This window comes from Spermophilus citellus (assembly GCF_964194105.1).
Source record: "Spermophilus citellus genome assembly, chromosome: 3".
Classification (NCBI taxonomy): Eukaryota; Metazoa; Chordata; class Mammalia; order Rodentia; family Sciuridae; genus Spermophilus; species Spermophilus citellus.
The window spans coordinates 145,731,127-145,747,450 of record NC_138184.1 but is presented as its reverse complement, the minus strand read 5'-3'; the positions used below and the strand labels follow the sequence as shown (position 1 = coordinate 145,747,450).

The 16,324-nt window shown below is 38.7% G+C and overlaps 1 protein-coding gene across 1 annotated transcript in view; it reads left to right on the top strand.

The window, feature by feature from the left end:
* The first annotated feature begins 16,059 nt into the window (after nucleotides 1–16,059).
* Nucleotides 16,060–16,324, top strand: part of SNX10 (sorting nexin 10) — a 65,893-nt gene continuing 65,628 nt past the window's right edge. Inside the window, exon 1 of the mRNA XM_081285423.1 lies at nucleotides 16,060–16,237. The gene's annotated coding sequence lies outside the window, so the exon portion shown is untranslated. The remainder of the gene's footprint in view (nucleotides 16,238–16,324) is intronic.

Sequence of the window (16,324 nt, the reverse complement as noted above, 5' to 3'; positions counted from 1 at the left end):
TTTTAAAAAAAAAATAATTGATTTTAAGGAGTTGTTTGTATAGTCTCTATATAAGTTTTTTTTTTTTTTTTTTTTTGTCAGTCTTATATATTGCAAATGTCTTCTCCCACTTTGGTTATTTTTTTTTCTTTATTTTTAAATTTTATTTATTTTTTTTATTTATTTTTTTTTTTTTAAAGAGAGAGAGTGAGGGAGAGAGAGAGAGAATTTTAATATTTATTTTTTAGTTCTCGGCGGATACAACATCTTTGTTGGTATGTGGTGCTGAGGATCGAACCCGGGCCACACGCATGCCAGGCGAGCGCGCTACCGCTTGAGCCACATCCCCAGCCCCTAAATTTTATTTATTAATTTATTTTTGTGATGCTGGGGATTGAACTCAGTGTCACTCCACCACTGAGACATAACCCCAGCCCTGTTTTGTTTAGGGATGAGGTCTCACTGAGTTGCTTAGTTCCTTGCTGTTGCTGAGGCTGGCTTTGAACTTGCAATCCTCCTGTCTCAGCCTCCCAAACCGCTGGGATTACAGGTTTGTGCCACCATGCCCAGCTCTTTTTTTTTTTTTTTTTTTTTAATAAATCCAGTAATTGAAAAGCACGATTTAAAAAAAAAAAAAAAAATATATATATATATATATATATATATATATATATATATATATATATATATATATATATATATATATCTTTGGTTGTTGCTGGATCTTTATTTTATTCATTTATTTATATGGGGCACTGAGGATTGAACCCAGTGCCTCACACATATGAGGTGCTCTACCACTGAGTCACAACCCCAGACTCCCCCCCCCCCCACCTTAATGGTTCTTTCCTTTTTTTTAAAGAGGATTTGGGAGGTGGTGGTAGGAACCGAGGCAGCAAGAGTTGAGGGATAATTTAGCAAAGACTTAGGGATGGGATGTGCTCAGGAAGGTAGGAGCGGGAAAAGAAGTATACAGTGAGCTAGGAAGTTAGGGGCTGAGTCTGTGAGGACAAGAAAGTACACCTCAGACTTTGAATAAGGCTGATGTAATCACAGTCGCCAAGAAGAAAGGATGACACGAACTTTGGTAGTAGGTCTTCAATGAGAGGAGATAAGAGGGAGGCTGTTTGGGATGAGCAGACCTTGGGGAACTGAGTAGGGGTTTGAGGGGTATGAGGATGAGAAAGCCGAGCCACAAAAGGATAAACCTGAAGGGTGGGTATGGGAGAGTTTTGCTCAAGTGCTAGCCTTGATTGCCAGAGCGGTGAGGATGAGTTAAGGAATGTGGCCCAGATCGGATCTCCAACTGTGTTAAAGGGGTCCCCAGTGAGGCTGCATTTACGCAAGTCTGGTGATAAGGCGATGAGGATAAGAGCTAGGTCGGGTCACTGGTGGGATCCTGGCCCGCAGTGGCAGCGCAGGCGGAAGGATAGGGTGGGCGCTGGGCGTGGGCTGGGACGGACTGTGGGCTGCGAAGCCGGAGGACTGCCTCGAGGTGGCGATCGCGAAGGGGACTGGAGGTTTACAGGTCTTTCGCGTCGCCGCCCTGGGCCCCTGAGCTTCGCTCCTCCCACCTGACCCCTAATCCCAAGGGAGCCCTAAGTCTGTGGTTGTGAGCTCCCCGCCACCGCAACCACTCGGTCGCGGAGCCGACGCCTCTTAATTGTGTCCTGATGAACAGAAGTTCTTAATTTTAATGTCTGCAATTCCTCACATTTTTCTTGACGATTAATGCTTTTTATACTTAAAAAAAAACAAAAAAAAAAAACAAAAAAAAAACCTCTATGCATCTCAAAGTCCTGCAAGTTTTCATCCAGAAGCTACTAGTTTTATCTGTCACATTTAGGTCTATGGTATATCTTGAAATATTTATGTGTGGTATTCTGTACACCCCTCCCCCACATATCCATAATTGTGCCCCTAACATTTGCAGGTCCCGGGCCAAGTGTAAAATAGAGACACTCATCAAATGTCTAAATGTTTACAAGTTATAAATCAAGCTGACTAACTGTTAAATGAATTATAATCTATTCTATCACCTTGACAGATCCACCTTCATAGTGTCAAAATTGAAAAATATGTTCATACTCATGTTTTTTAAGTGATTGACATGTGGTAAAATATCAAAGATGACTCAATTTAATATTATTGGGCATGTCTGGGTGTTCTGCTGATGGACTGGTGATGCTTATATGAATGACATATAAAACATGCTTTCATAATCCATAAATTACTACATGTTTATTTCATAAGTTTTAATTTTAGCTACATTATTGATTTTATTGTTATCATCATTAAGATTGTCATGTAATTTGTTTTCTATTGATAGTAAAGGTCTAAAAATAAGATGTAGTTATAAGTCAAAATGAACAAAATTTGACTATTTTTAATCAAAATTCAATGTTTCCCAAATTATTCTTCTAAAACATCCAATATCAATGATTATAATTGAAGATCAAAAATTATATAAATGCATATCAACTGTTAGAATTAAAAAGCAAAATAACATATGTATATACAATATATATACATTTTTTTAATGGTGCTGGGAATTGAATGAATCCAGGTCATCATGCATAGTAGGCAAGCACTCTACCACTGAGTTACATTCCTAGTTTGTTTTAATTTTCTCTTTTGAGTCAGGTTCTCACTAAGTTGCCCAAGGCTGGCCTTGAATTTGTGATCTTCCTGCCTCAGCCTCCTGAGTAGCTGGGATTAGACAGGTATGTTATTATGGTGGGTTGAAACTTCATTATATTTAACAAACATAGAATTTAAAAAAATTATTTGCCTACACTGGTCATTTTGATGTGATTAAAAATAATATTTCAAACAAAGAAAATTCTTCACAATTTTAATATGTAAAAAATCAGAATCATTCAGGTATGGTGGTGCATGCCTATAATCCCAGCAGCTTGGGAGGCCGAGGCAGGAGGATAGTGAGTTCAAAATTAGCTTCAGCAAAAGTGAGGCACTAAGCAACTCAGTGAGACCCTTTCTAAATAAAATGCAAAATAGGGCTGGGGATGTGGTTCAGTGTTTGAATGCCCCTGAGTTCAATCCTTGATACCCCCCCAAAAAAATCAGTATCACATTTTACTCATGTTATGTCCAAACCCACATATATAGAAACCTAACAGTAATTTGAATTGTTTAATATTGCAAAGATATGCTAGGCTGTGATGAGCAATCACTATTGCAAATAAAAAGAGCAAGAAAATTAATCCCTCCCTGGCACTACCTGTATTGAGTAAAAAAAAAAAAAAAAAATTATGCAAGAATTAACTGCATTCCTGCTATCTGAAAGGAAGGATGTGAAAGGCAACCAATTTGTCTAGTATCCAAGGGTCACTACTGCTAAAATCCTCCCTGAACTTGGAAGCAGTGTCTCTGATGTTGACAATGACATAACTCACAAACCCCAATTTATTGGAACTTAGCCACTTTTGTACACTGAAGTGTGTTACATACAAAATTATAACACATTGAAAACTTACTGGTTTTTATCCATGTGGCCAAGTTAACTTATTTTGTGCAGACTCAGAATTAAACCAGATTTGTGGCATTGTGAAAAAACTCAATCATTAGAGGAAATGTCCTTGATGGTGACAGGATAACTGTGCAGGTGGTGCCATGAACAATCCTAGGGGGCACTAGTCACAAGGTAGTAAATTTTGATGTTTTTAAATGACAGTGTTGCAGCAGACAGCAGTAAATTGTCTGGAAGAAAGAGAGCCTTGAGGGCTGGGGTTGTGGCTCAGTGGAGCACTTGCCTAGCATGTGTGAGGCACTGGGTTCGAGTATCAGTACTGCATTTTATTCATTTTATAAGTGAATAAAATAAAGATCCATCAACAACTGAACATATATAAAAATAATTTTAAAAAGAAGCATTAAGTTGTGGCTGGAGTTGTGGCTCAGTGGCAGAGCGCTTGCCTAGCATGCTCAAGGCCCTGGGTTCAATCCCCATCACCACATAAAAAATAAGTAAAATAAAGGCATTGTGTCCAACTACAACTAAAAAATAAATATTAAAAAAAAAAAAAAAAAAGAAGCATTAAGTTAAAAAAAAAAAAAAGAGATGGAGCTGGGGTTGTGCCTCAGCGGTTGAGTGCTCATCTCACACGCGTGGGATCCTGGGTTTGATCCTCAGCACCATGTAAAAAATAATTGAGTGAAATAAAGATATTGTGTCCAAATATAAAAAAAAATAAAATAAAAAGAGAGAGAGAGAGAGTCTTGAAAAACTTGGGCTAATAGCACGGCTGGGTCATCCTTCCCAGAGAACCTCTGGATAATCTGAAGTTGTCCTTCTAGACCATATACTCACATGCTGGAATATATGTATTTATGTTAAAAGGACAAGTTTTATAATTTATTTTATATAAATAGTGCACACTATATTACTTGCAATCTTGCCTTTCTCACTTAATATGTCTCAAGATTTCTCAATGTCAAATGCATATAGACAAATTTGTGTGTGTGTGTGTGTGTGTGTGTGTGTGTGTGAGTGAGTGTGTGTGATGTATAGTATGCTACACTATGGATGTACTACAGATTAAACATTTCTGCATTGGTGAACATTGAACGTGCTTCCAGTTTTTTTGCTTATACAAGCAATGCTACAATGTCCGTCCTTGTATGTACCTTCGCAGGCTCATGTGTGAGGGTTTCTGTAGGAGGGATACTGAGAAATGGTATTGCTGGGCCACAGGCTATGCATGATTTTAGTTTTGGTAGAACACTGCCAAGCTGCTCTCCAAAATTATTTCTTCAATTTACATTCTTATGAGCAGAACAAGAAAATACCCCCTATACACACATAATACTCTGAGCTTTTTTTGACTAAGTTGACTGTCGAAACATATAATACTGGTACTTCTTTTTTTTTTTTTTTTTTTTTTTTTTTTAAGAGAGAGTGAGGGGGAGAGAGAGAGAGAGAGAGAGAGAGAGAGAGAATTTTAATATTTATTTTTTAGTTCTCGGCGGACACAACATCTTTGTTGGTATGTGGTGCTGAGGATCGAACCCGGGCCGCACGCATGCCAGGCGAGCGCGCTACCGCTTGAGCCACATCCCCAGCCCCACTGGTACTTCTTTTGTAAGTTGTCTGTTCAGATTGAGGGAGTTAAGAATATGTGACGGGGCTGGGGATGTGGCTCAAGCGGTAGTGCGCTCCCCTGGCATGCGTGCGGCGCTGGGTTCGAGCCTCAGCACCACATACAAATAAAGATGTTGTGTCTGCCGAAAACTAAAAAATAAATATTAAAAAAAAAAGAATATGTGACCACTGGTATTGGCACCAAAACAGACTGGTAGACCAATGGTACAGAATAGAGGACACAGAGACTAGCCCACAAAATAGACAAAGGTGCCCAAAACATACTTTGGAGAAAAGATAGCCTCTTCAACAAATGGTGCTGGGAAAACTGGAAATCCAAATGCAACAAAATGAAATTAAACCCCTATCTCTCACCGTGCACAAAACTTAACTCAAAGTGGATCAAGGACCTAGAAATTAAACCAGAGACCCTGCGTCTAATAGAAGAAAAAGTAGGCCCTAGTATTCATCATGTGGGATTAGGCCCCATCTTCCTTAATAAGACTCTTATAGCGCAAGAATTAGAATCAAGAATCAGTAAATGGGATGGGTTCAAACTAAAAAGTTTCTTCTTAGTAAAAGAAACAATCAGTGAGGTGAATAGAGAGCCTACATCTTGGGAGCAAATTTTTATCCCTCACACATCAGATAGAGCACTAATCTCTAGGTTATATAAAGAACTCAAAAAGCTAAACACGGGCTGGAATTGTGGCTCAGCGGTAGCGCGCTTGTCTAGCACTGGCAGGACCCGGGTTGGATCCTCAGCACCACATAAAAATAAAGGCATTGTGTTGTGTCCATCTACACCTAAAAAGTAAATATTAAAAAAAAAATAACCCAATCAATAAATGGACCAAGGACCTGAACAGACACTTCTCAGAAGAAGATATACAATCACTCAACAAATATATGAAAAAATGTTCATCATCTCTAGCAATTAGAGAAATGAAAATCAAAACTACTCTAAGATTTCATCTCACTCCTATAAGAATGGCAGCTATTATTTTTTTTTTCTTTTTTTAAGAGAGAGTGAGAGAGGGGAGAGAGAGAGAGAGAGAGAGAGAGAATTTTTAATATTTATTTTTTAGTTCTCGGCGGACACAACATCTTTGTTGGTATGTGGTGCTGAGGATCGAACCCGGGCCGCACGCATGCGAGGCGAGCGCGCTACCGCTTGAGCCACATCCCCAGCCCAAGAATGGCAGCTATTATGAAGACAAATAACAATAAGTGTTGGCGAGGATGTGGGGAAAAAGGTATGCTCATACATTATGGTGGGACTGCAACTTGGTACAGCTAACAGGGAAAGCAGTATGGAGATTCCTTGGAAAACTGGGAACATAACCACCATTTGACCCAGCTATCCCTCTTCTCGGTCTATACCCAAAGGACTTAAAAACAGCATACCACAAGGACACAGCCACATCAATGTTTATAGCAGCACAATTCACAATAGCTGAACTGTGGAGCCAACCTAGATGTCCTTCAATGGATGAATGGATTTTTTTTTAAAAGTGGCATATATACACAATAGAATATTACTCAGCAATAAAAGAGAAGTGGTAGCTCGCTCACCTGCCATGCGTGCAACCCGAGTTCGATCCTCAGCACCACATACAAACAAAGATGTTGTGTCCGCCAAAAACTAAAAAATAAATATTAAAATTCTCTCTTTCTCTCTCTCTCTCTCTCTCTCTCTAAAAAAAAAAAAAAAAGAGAGAGAGAGAGAGAGAATAAAGTCATGGCATTTGCAGGTAAATGGATATAGTTGGAGAAGATAATGCTAAGTGAAGTTAGCCAATCCTCAAAAAACAAATGCCGGATGTTTTCCCTGAAATAAGGAGTCTGATTTATAGTGGGGTAGGGAGAGGGAGCATGGGAGGAATAGAGGAACTCTAGATAGGGCAGAGGGGAAGGGAGGGGGCGGGGTGGGGTGTTTAAAAATGGTGGTGGAATGTGATGAACATCATTATCCAAAGTACATATATGAAGACACGAATTGGTGTGAATACTTTATTACAATCATAGATATGAAAAAAAGTGTTCTATATATGTAATATGAATTGTAATGCATTCTGCTGTCATATAAAATCAATAAAAAATTGATATGACTCCTATGGAAAGGAATTTACCAATTAAAAAAAAAAAACACGTAAACACTTTTGATTAAAAAAAAAAGAATATGCAACCACCGAATAAGTTGCTCTGGCATACTGATGATTTTTTTTTTAATATTTATTTCGCAGTTTTCGGCGGACACAACATCTTTGTTTGTATGTGGTGCTGAGGATCCAACCCAGGCCTCACACATGCCAGGCGAGCATGCTACCACTTGAGCCACATCCCCAGCCCCATACTGATGATTTTGAATGAAAGCACAAAACAAAACAAAACAAAAACAAAAAACAGCAACTACAAGATTACTCTGAATATCCTTTAGTTTTTTTAAAGTAGAAGATGAAAATCACACATGAAAGATGCAGCATTATTATCATCAAAGATGAGAAGTCAAGACCAAGAAAGTTTGATATGGATCTTTTTAAAATAATTCTTATTTTTTAGGCCTCCTCAGAGCTTACTATACTTTGTCTAATTCAGTACATAAGTGATTGACCATATTGCTTTGGGTCTTCATTTCCTTATGGGGACTCTCATGTCATGTAAAACTTGTATTAAATAAATTTGTATGCCTTTTTCCTGTTAATAAGTTTTTCCACCCTTGCAGCATCTTTGGTACTTGTCTCTCTGTTTATCTATTTTCAAATGCACTTTATAACACCTGCATAGTTCAAAAGGACATAAAAGTTATCTTCCTCCCACTCTTGCCTCCATCTACTTCTCATCAAAGTTTATCCTTTCAGAGTCATTTCAGACATAAACAGGGGCGAGTTATTTTTTAAAGAAGGCCTGTGTGGGCTGGGGCTCTAACTCAGTTGGTAGAGTGGTTGCCTTGCACAAGGCCCTGGTTCAATTCCGAGCACCAAACAGCGAAGCCTGTGTGTCTCCATTAAGAGAAAATCGTTTAAATGCATAAAGTATATCCTCTTCTGCACAAGTTTCTATGATATGAACTTTGGATATTATGTAACCATTTATTCAGAAAAGATGTGCATTAAAAATTATAACATCTAGGTAATATTTATTAAGCCCTTTCTTACTCTGGACTAAACATTTGTATACATTATTCACTAATAGCAATCAATTGGGTATGTACTATTTCACAGTTAAGAAAACTTAGGCTGGACAGGTAAAATGACTTGTCCAAGATTATCTGGCTGTATCCACATGTTTAGCATCCTCAGATTCAATCAAGGATTGGAACATTTTGAAAAAAAAATGAATTTTACTGAACACCTACAGACTTTTTTAAAGTTATTATTCTCAAAACAATGAAATGTAACAATTATTTACACAGTATTTATATTTTATTAAGTAATGTAGACAATCTAGAGATTATTGAAAGTATATGGGAGGAGTTGTATAGATTATATGTAAATACTACACTGTTTTTATATAAGGAACCTGAGCGTTCTTGAATTGCGCATCCTCCACAAGGGTCCTGGAATGAATCCTCATAGATTTGGAAGGAAGGACTATAGAAGCTTTGGGATTGTAGAAGGAAGTTTTTAGGTGCTGGAGTCTGAGCCTTCACCACTGCACTCTACTGCCTCCAAATGGTCATTGACTGTAATGCACCCATGATGCAGAACTACCTTTGTCTATCTGCTCTGTCCTGGGGTTGGCTTCTTCACTGGTCTGTTGTTGGTTGACTGTTAGTGCTAGTTATCCTACACTGCAATTTACATCAAAGACTTAGAAATCAGATGACTTGGGACTGAATTTATGTTCAAGATATGCTCAGTAATACCAAACTTTGTTTTTTGTCAGTTTTAACTAACCAGTTTGTTCTTTTGGGTTCATAATAATAACATAAAGTTCATCATTTAAACCAATGTTTTTAAAAATGCAGTTTTTGATAATGCAAAGCTTTTTTGTTCCCCTCCTCCTTCTCTTCTTTGTCTCCCTTTTCCTTATTAAGGCTTTAAAAAAATTATTTATTTATTTTTAAGGCTTTTTTGATAGGCCAGAATGGACAGGACATCACTCTAGTATCATGACATGGTGCATCCTGTGGGATTCTAGGCAAGGTACTCACCTCTTTCTTTGGATGTGTGCTCTTATTGTCTATTCAAAGACAAGTGAACATATAACATCCTGAATGATGATAATTCCCATTATAGGCATGATGGCACTTATTGTAAGGATTGGTCTTTTTACCTGAATTTTCTACTTGTAATAGGGATGAGGTGTGGTGGTGTATACCTGTAACCCCAGTGACTTAGGAGGCTGAGGCAGGAGAATTGTAAGTTTCAGAACAGCCTCAGCAACTTAGCAAGATTATCTCAAAATAAAAAAAAATTAAAAGGATTGGTGATGTAATTCAGTGGTAAAGTGCCTCTGGGTTCAATCTCCAGTGCAATAAATAAATAAACACAAGTAAATAAAAAGAAAGAACATTAGGATGTATTATATATTTTCAGTGCTTCATCTTTGAAACACAAATTTCAATATTTTCTGAATACAGTCATCCCTTCATATTCACAGTTTCCACATCTGTGAGTTCAACCAATCATAAATCAAAACTATTTAAGAAAATTGCTTCTGTATGGAACATGTACAGACTTTCCCCCCTTGCCATTATTCCCTAAATGATACAGTATGACAACTATTTATATAGAATTTACATTGTATTTGATATTATAATAATCTAGAGATGATATAGTGTTTATGGGAAGATATATGAAGGCTATATGCAAATACTACGCCATTTTATATAAGGTGCTTAAGCATTGCAGAATTTTGGTATTCTTGGAGGTCCTGGATACAATTGCCAACAGAGACTGAGGGAGGATTGTTGTTTGGATTGGAGGACATCTTAAACTGTTTACAAACTGTTATCTTTTGCAAGTACTTCTCTGAATAGATAAGCATGTTCTCAATAGTGAATGAAGAGAAAAACAAAAAACAAAAAACCTTGCGGGCTGGAGATGTGGCTCAAGTGGTAGCGCACTCTCCTGGCATGCATGCAGCCCAGGTTCGATCCTCAGCACCACATACAAACAAAGATGTTGTGTCCACCGAAAATTAAAAAATAAATATTAAAAAAAACATTGCATGTTGACACTGATAGAAGTTTGAAATCAAACCCTTGATTCAAATGTTGGTGTTTCATAAGATACCTTCTCATGTCTTTTGATGTCTTTATATGAGCAAATGTTACAAAATTGAATTCATCAAACAAATGTATAATAATGAAATACAGTCTTTCCTGTTTTATAAGTAGGGCTCTTTTGAAGAAAGGTTCTGTTGCTAATGATGTTTAAAAATGGCTAACATTGGTCACTATGGAGAAGTTATGGTAGGATTCTGGGAGTGTGGAACATGTTGGGAGGAGAATAGAAAGCAGAGGGTGAGTCTCATCATAATCCAGCCAAGATCAAGGTATGGATCTTGGAGCTTGGAGTTTTGTGCATAGAAAATATTATTTTGTTGCTATTTTTACAATATTAGATTTTTTGAGGTTATAAGTTTAATAGCATCAGGTTCATCTTCATCCTTATTTAATGTTAGTTTGTTATTGCTGTGACCAAAATACTTGACAAGGATAGCTTAGAGGAGGAAAGGTTTATTTTGTGTTCACGGTTCCAGAGGTTTAGTCTTTGTTCAGCTGACTCCATTGATGTGAGACTGAGGTAAGGGGATGCATCATGGCTGGGAAGTAGAGAGGGGAATAATAGAGAAGGGGGTGGGGGAAGGGAAGGGATCGCAGGGCAGATGCACCCTTTTGGGGAAAGACTCAGTGACCCACCTTCTCCAGCCACACCCCACCTGCCTACAGTTATCACTCCTCAGTCCATTCAAACAAGGATGACCTAGGTTACAGCTCTCATAATCCAGTCATTTCATCTCTGAACATTTCTGCATTAATACAGGAGCTTTTTGGGAACACCTCATGTCCAAACCATAACAGAGTGCCAGGGTAAGAGAGTAATGCAAAGCCAGTGCCAAAGTTAGCAGATTTTGGATGTTAACTAGGAGAATAGTAGCCCACTAACAAACATAAGGAAGAGGAGAACTGGGCAGATGGATGGGCAGTCTAGGCCCCTTTATCTTACAAATAGGTAAGCTGTCTCAAAATTTTTTTTCTAGTCTCATTTTTTGGGGAAGAATACATAGAAGAAATGTTTTGAAAAAAACATTAATGTCCAACAGTGGCTATTTTTATTTACATTAATCTGGAATGTCTTTATGTTTTTGAAAACAGATGAATCTGTTGCAAGATCAGAAATCAAAATCCAAATTGTCATTTGTTTACATTTTCCTTCACATTCCTTTATTAGTTGTTTGATGAATAATAAAAATCATCTTTTGTACATTATAAATAGCTCCTATGACAGTATTTTTTTAAGAAGGCAAGACCATTATGCACATTAAAAGCTCCAGTGTTTTTAAAAGCTGGGTGTGGTGGCACATGCCTATGATCCCAGATGCTTGGTGGCTGGGACAGAATGATCATAAGTTTGAGACCACCCTGGGTAACATAGCAAGACCCTGTCTCCAAAAAAAAAAAAAAAATAGCACGGTTTTTAATATGTCTTAATATTTGTGTAGTATCAGCTAATTATAATTTCTGAACACTGAGTCCAGGCAAATTCCATTTTGTCTGCCTTGTGGATTTTGCAATTTTTTCAAGAGATGGAAGAAGGATCCGGTGAGAGGCGGGAGTGAAGACAGCTTTTTTTCATGTGTCTCAATGCACTTAGGTCAGAGACAGGAGAGATTGGATCAAGTTATGATAACAGCTAAAATTTACAGAGTGCTTACTTTGTGCCCAGCACAGTTCTAAGAGCATTTCCTGTGGTGTTTCATTTAACCTTCAAAAGCACAATATGAAGCCGGTGCTGGTGTTATCATCCCCCCTTTTTCAGAAAGGAAATGAGGCCCAGAAAGTTTAAGTTATTTTTCCATGATCCCCAAGCAGGCAGTAGTGTTACCGCTGTTGACCGGTGACGAGTCCTTGCTTCCCAGATGTTGAAGAATAACACCAAAGAAGCACGCCGAGGCAAGGTCAGAGTAGAAATTAGAAGTTTATTAAAGGACAGCAGAAAAGACTTCTCCGGGAGGAAGAAGGGGACCCAAGAGGTGGAATCCGTGGAAGTGCGGTTGTTTCCCCTTCTTATAGTTTTGGGGATGGAATGTAGGTTGGAAGGCCTGAGGGGTGGGACACTTCTTTGTGATGGGCTATCTTTAAGTTTGCTGGGGGCTGTTCATTAACACTTCTTTGAGGTGGACTTTGGCCTAGGGCCTTTTCAGGACTTCATTAACATTTCATGAGTTGTCCTGTGTTTTCCCTGAGTCATTCCCAGCATGGCCTCCATTTTAGATTTCACTTGGTATTAGACCCGATTTACCTAACTACACTGACTACCTAACTTTAAATCTGGCTTCAGTAGTAAAGCCATGATTTGAATCCAGATATCCTAACACTAGAAGTCACTCAAGGCAGGATTTAGGTGGGAACAGAGCTTCATGAAGGCTTATCAGTGTTGTAGCTACCACAAATACAACAGGGAAGTGAGGGCTTTCTCTAGAGCTCCCACTACAGTCAGTCCTAGGTACAAAGATACTACCTTTCCCCCAGTATAAGGCACTCACATCGAAAAAGACGGAAATGGTAGCAATTGTTAATGTAAAAACTTTTTGGTGCATCCAAAAATAGTTCTTGTGGACAGAAAATATTATATGATTCTATTTTTACAATGTTATATTTATTGAAATTGCAAGTTTCATAGCATAATTCCTCCTTAGGTTTTTTTTTTTATTTTTAATTTTTTTTAGTTGTAGATGGACACAATACTTATTTATTTATTTATTTATTTTTATATGGTGCTGTGGATCAAACCCAGTGCCTCACACTTTCTAGGGAAGTGCTCTAACACTGAGCCACAACTCAGCCCCTCTTCCTTAGTTTTCTAAGGCTGGATAATTAATCTTATTCTACTTAGAACTCCAACAAAAATTTTTTTGGGGGTGTACCAGGAATTGAACTCAGAGGCACTCGACCACTGAGCCACATCCTCTTTTATTTATTTATATCTAAATAAAACACATACCCTATTTTGTGTTTTATTTAGAGACAGGGTTTCACTGAATTGCTTAGAGCCTCGCTTTTGCTGAGGCTGGCTTTGAACCCATGATCCTCCTGCCTCAGCTCCCAAGCCACTGGGATTACAGGCATGTGCCACTGCACCAGGCAATTCCACCAAATTTTAACAATTTATGTTAGTCAGCTTTTCATTGCTGTGACCAAAATGCCTGCTAAGGACAACTTAGAGGAGGAAAAGTTTATTTTGGCTCAGGTTCAGTCCATGGTTCATTGATCTAGGCTCAAGATGAGACAGAACTTCATGGCAGAAGGGGCACAATCTGGTGCGGGAATTGCTCCTTCATGACAAACAGGAAAGACAGAGAAAGGAGAAGGGGCTGTAGAGAAAATGAACCCCTTCAGGGCACAACTCTAGTGACCCACCTTCTCAGCCAGGCCACACCTGCTTACAGTTATTACCCAGTCAGTCCTTTCAAACAAGAATGAATTGATTAGATTGCAGTTCTCATAATCTAATTGTTTAACCACTGAACATTCCTGCATTAACATAGGAGCTTTGCAGGGACATCTCACGACCAAACCAAAACACAAGTTAAGAAGGGGTTTGATTCCATTAACAAACTTAATCACCTCTAAACATTTTTACCTTCATTTAAAAACTTTCATTTATGAATTTAATGTATTGGTTTTCCTTGTTGGGCTCTTTAGTTGATTTATAAGTAACTCAATTGATAAATTACATTTATAAATGTTGCAAATTTTAATTTATGTTGAGTGCTTTCATACTGTTTGCTAATAGTAATATTTTACCTTAGAATCAAGTTACACATCTTAAACAAACTACAAGACAAATGGTTATTCCAATAGGGTAAATTCTCTTAAACATTATATGTACATAGAATTTAAATGTGCCTAGATTTCTTAGAAGAAAATATTAATATCATAGACTTGAATCTCATAAATATTATATACTCAATTCTTTTCAGGGTTAAAATGTTCACATGGTGAGAATTTTGATATTTTTTCTTAAAAGCAATTTTCTCCCAGTGCTAGAGATCAAACCCCAGATCTCACGCATGGTAGGCAAATACTTTACCACTGAACCACATCTATCCCCAGACCTTAAAAGGAATTTTATGGTGATCTTATCAACAGGCAGGGTTTCTTAACTACAGCAGAGTCCAGATTTACCCAATCCCACTGATGGTATCACAAAATTTTACAACCTAAAAAAGGTGGCTGTCACTTACATCAGACCCCTGGATTCTGGTTGTAAATGACAATTTTTAAAGCAGATTGGCTAGAAAAATCCATTGTAGCTTCTTTCTTTTTTTCTTTTTTTTTTTTTTTTTTTTTTTGGACCCTGAGCCATATCTCCAGATTTTTTATTATTATTATTATTATTATTATTTATTTTTATTTTTTATTTTTTACTTAGAGACAGGGTCTCACTAGACTGCTTACAGCCTTGTGAAGTTGCTGAGGCTGGCTTTGTACTTGAGATCCTCCTGCCTCAGCTTCCTGAGCCTTAAGGATTACAAGATCAGGCCAGCCACTATAGCTTCTTTCTATTCTGAATTCTTTTCATAATTCCTTTCTGTTAGGGTCATAATTATAAGAGATATTTAAATGGCCTCCTGTAGACTCTCCAACGGTGGTTTGTTCACAGTTGTAAAGTCATGTTCTTGACAATAAGTTAGAAAATAAGATCTTGGAATCTTTTAGAATCTTACAAGCATGCTGCATTTTGTTCCCCCAGTTAATACTTTTCTTTATGGAGAAAGATACAAGAATTTGAAAAACACACTTTAATTTGGTCTTCAAAAGTGATGATGGTTACATCCATTACATGCACACATTATGACTCAAGTGCAATTTTATGAAATTATATACTAGTGATTTAGGATTCAGAGATACAAGTTCAGGATCTAAGATAAGATAAAACTTATTTTTAGAAGTTGTGCTATGAAACAACATAGGAGGTGTAGTTGTGGAATACAGACATGTACATTTTTCAGGTAGACCTCGAATGGCCCTCGATGTTAATCAGCAGCAAATACAGAATGATAATCTGCAGCTGTGTTTAATGGTAAAATTCAAGCTTGAAAATGAAATATTAGGTTACCTTTATTGTTCTGTGTCATTTAGTCACCCCTTAACAGTTTAAGTGATTATTGTGATTTTCCATGCAAACAGGTGACAGCCCAAGGTGCCATTTGGGAAATGCCTTAACGATTCAGATCCTTTAGTGGATCTCATAGTTTTATCCCCAAACGTTTTATTATGAAAATGAAGAGAAGTTGAAAAAAAGAGGAAAACCCATACACCGGATCTATTAACATCCTGCTATTCTTGTTTATCACATTATGTATCCAATCCCCTCCCCACTCATCAGTTCTCCCTGCACCCAGGGAGCTGTACAGGGTTAGCTAGCCCGAGGTGGCTTTCAAGTGGTGATTTCAAAAGTGCCGATAGCACATTTTCAGCTTAAGCTTCCGAAAAAAATATGGGGGTATTTCTTTCTTTCCCCGATTTCTGGGATAGGGGAGGCGGGCTCCCGGAGCAAGTACCGAATGATAATCTGCTGCTGTGTCTAAGAATTCAAGCTTGAAAATGAAATATTAGGCGACCTTTAGTCATTCAGTCACTTAAACTGCTAAGGGGTGACTAAATGACACAGAACTCTAGGCGCCGCAGCACCCTGCGCGCCAGCCGCGCGGGCAGTCAGCTCTAGTGTCCACCAGGCCGGAGGGCGGGGCACCAAGGGCGGCACCTGGGCTGGCGGCGCCGAGCGGCGGAAGCCGGAGGCCCTGCGGCCACACGCGGGCGACAGGCGCTGAGCGCGGGAGCGGGGCCGCTACGTGCGCGGGGAGCGCGGGGCTGCGCTCGTGTGCGCTCGCCGCCGCCGCCGCGCGCCTTTGAGTCAGCAAACTCTGCCGCTGGCCCGCCGGCTGGTGCGATCTGCCCAGCCCTGCCGGGAGGAGCCGCCCGTAAGTGACAGGAGACCTGCCGCAGAGGCCTCCCCAGCTCCGGGAGTGGGCACCTCGGCCTGGGGACTAGCCGACCGCCCCTTCTTT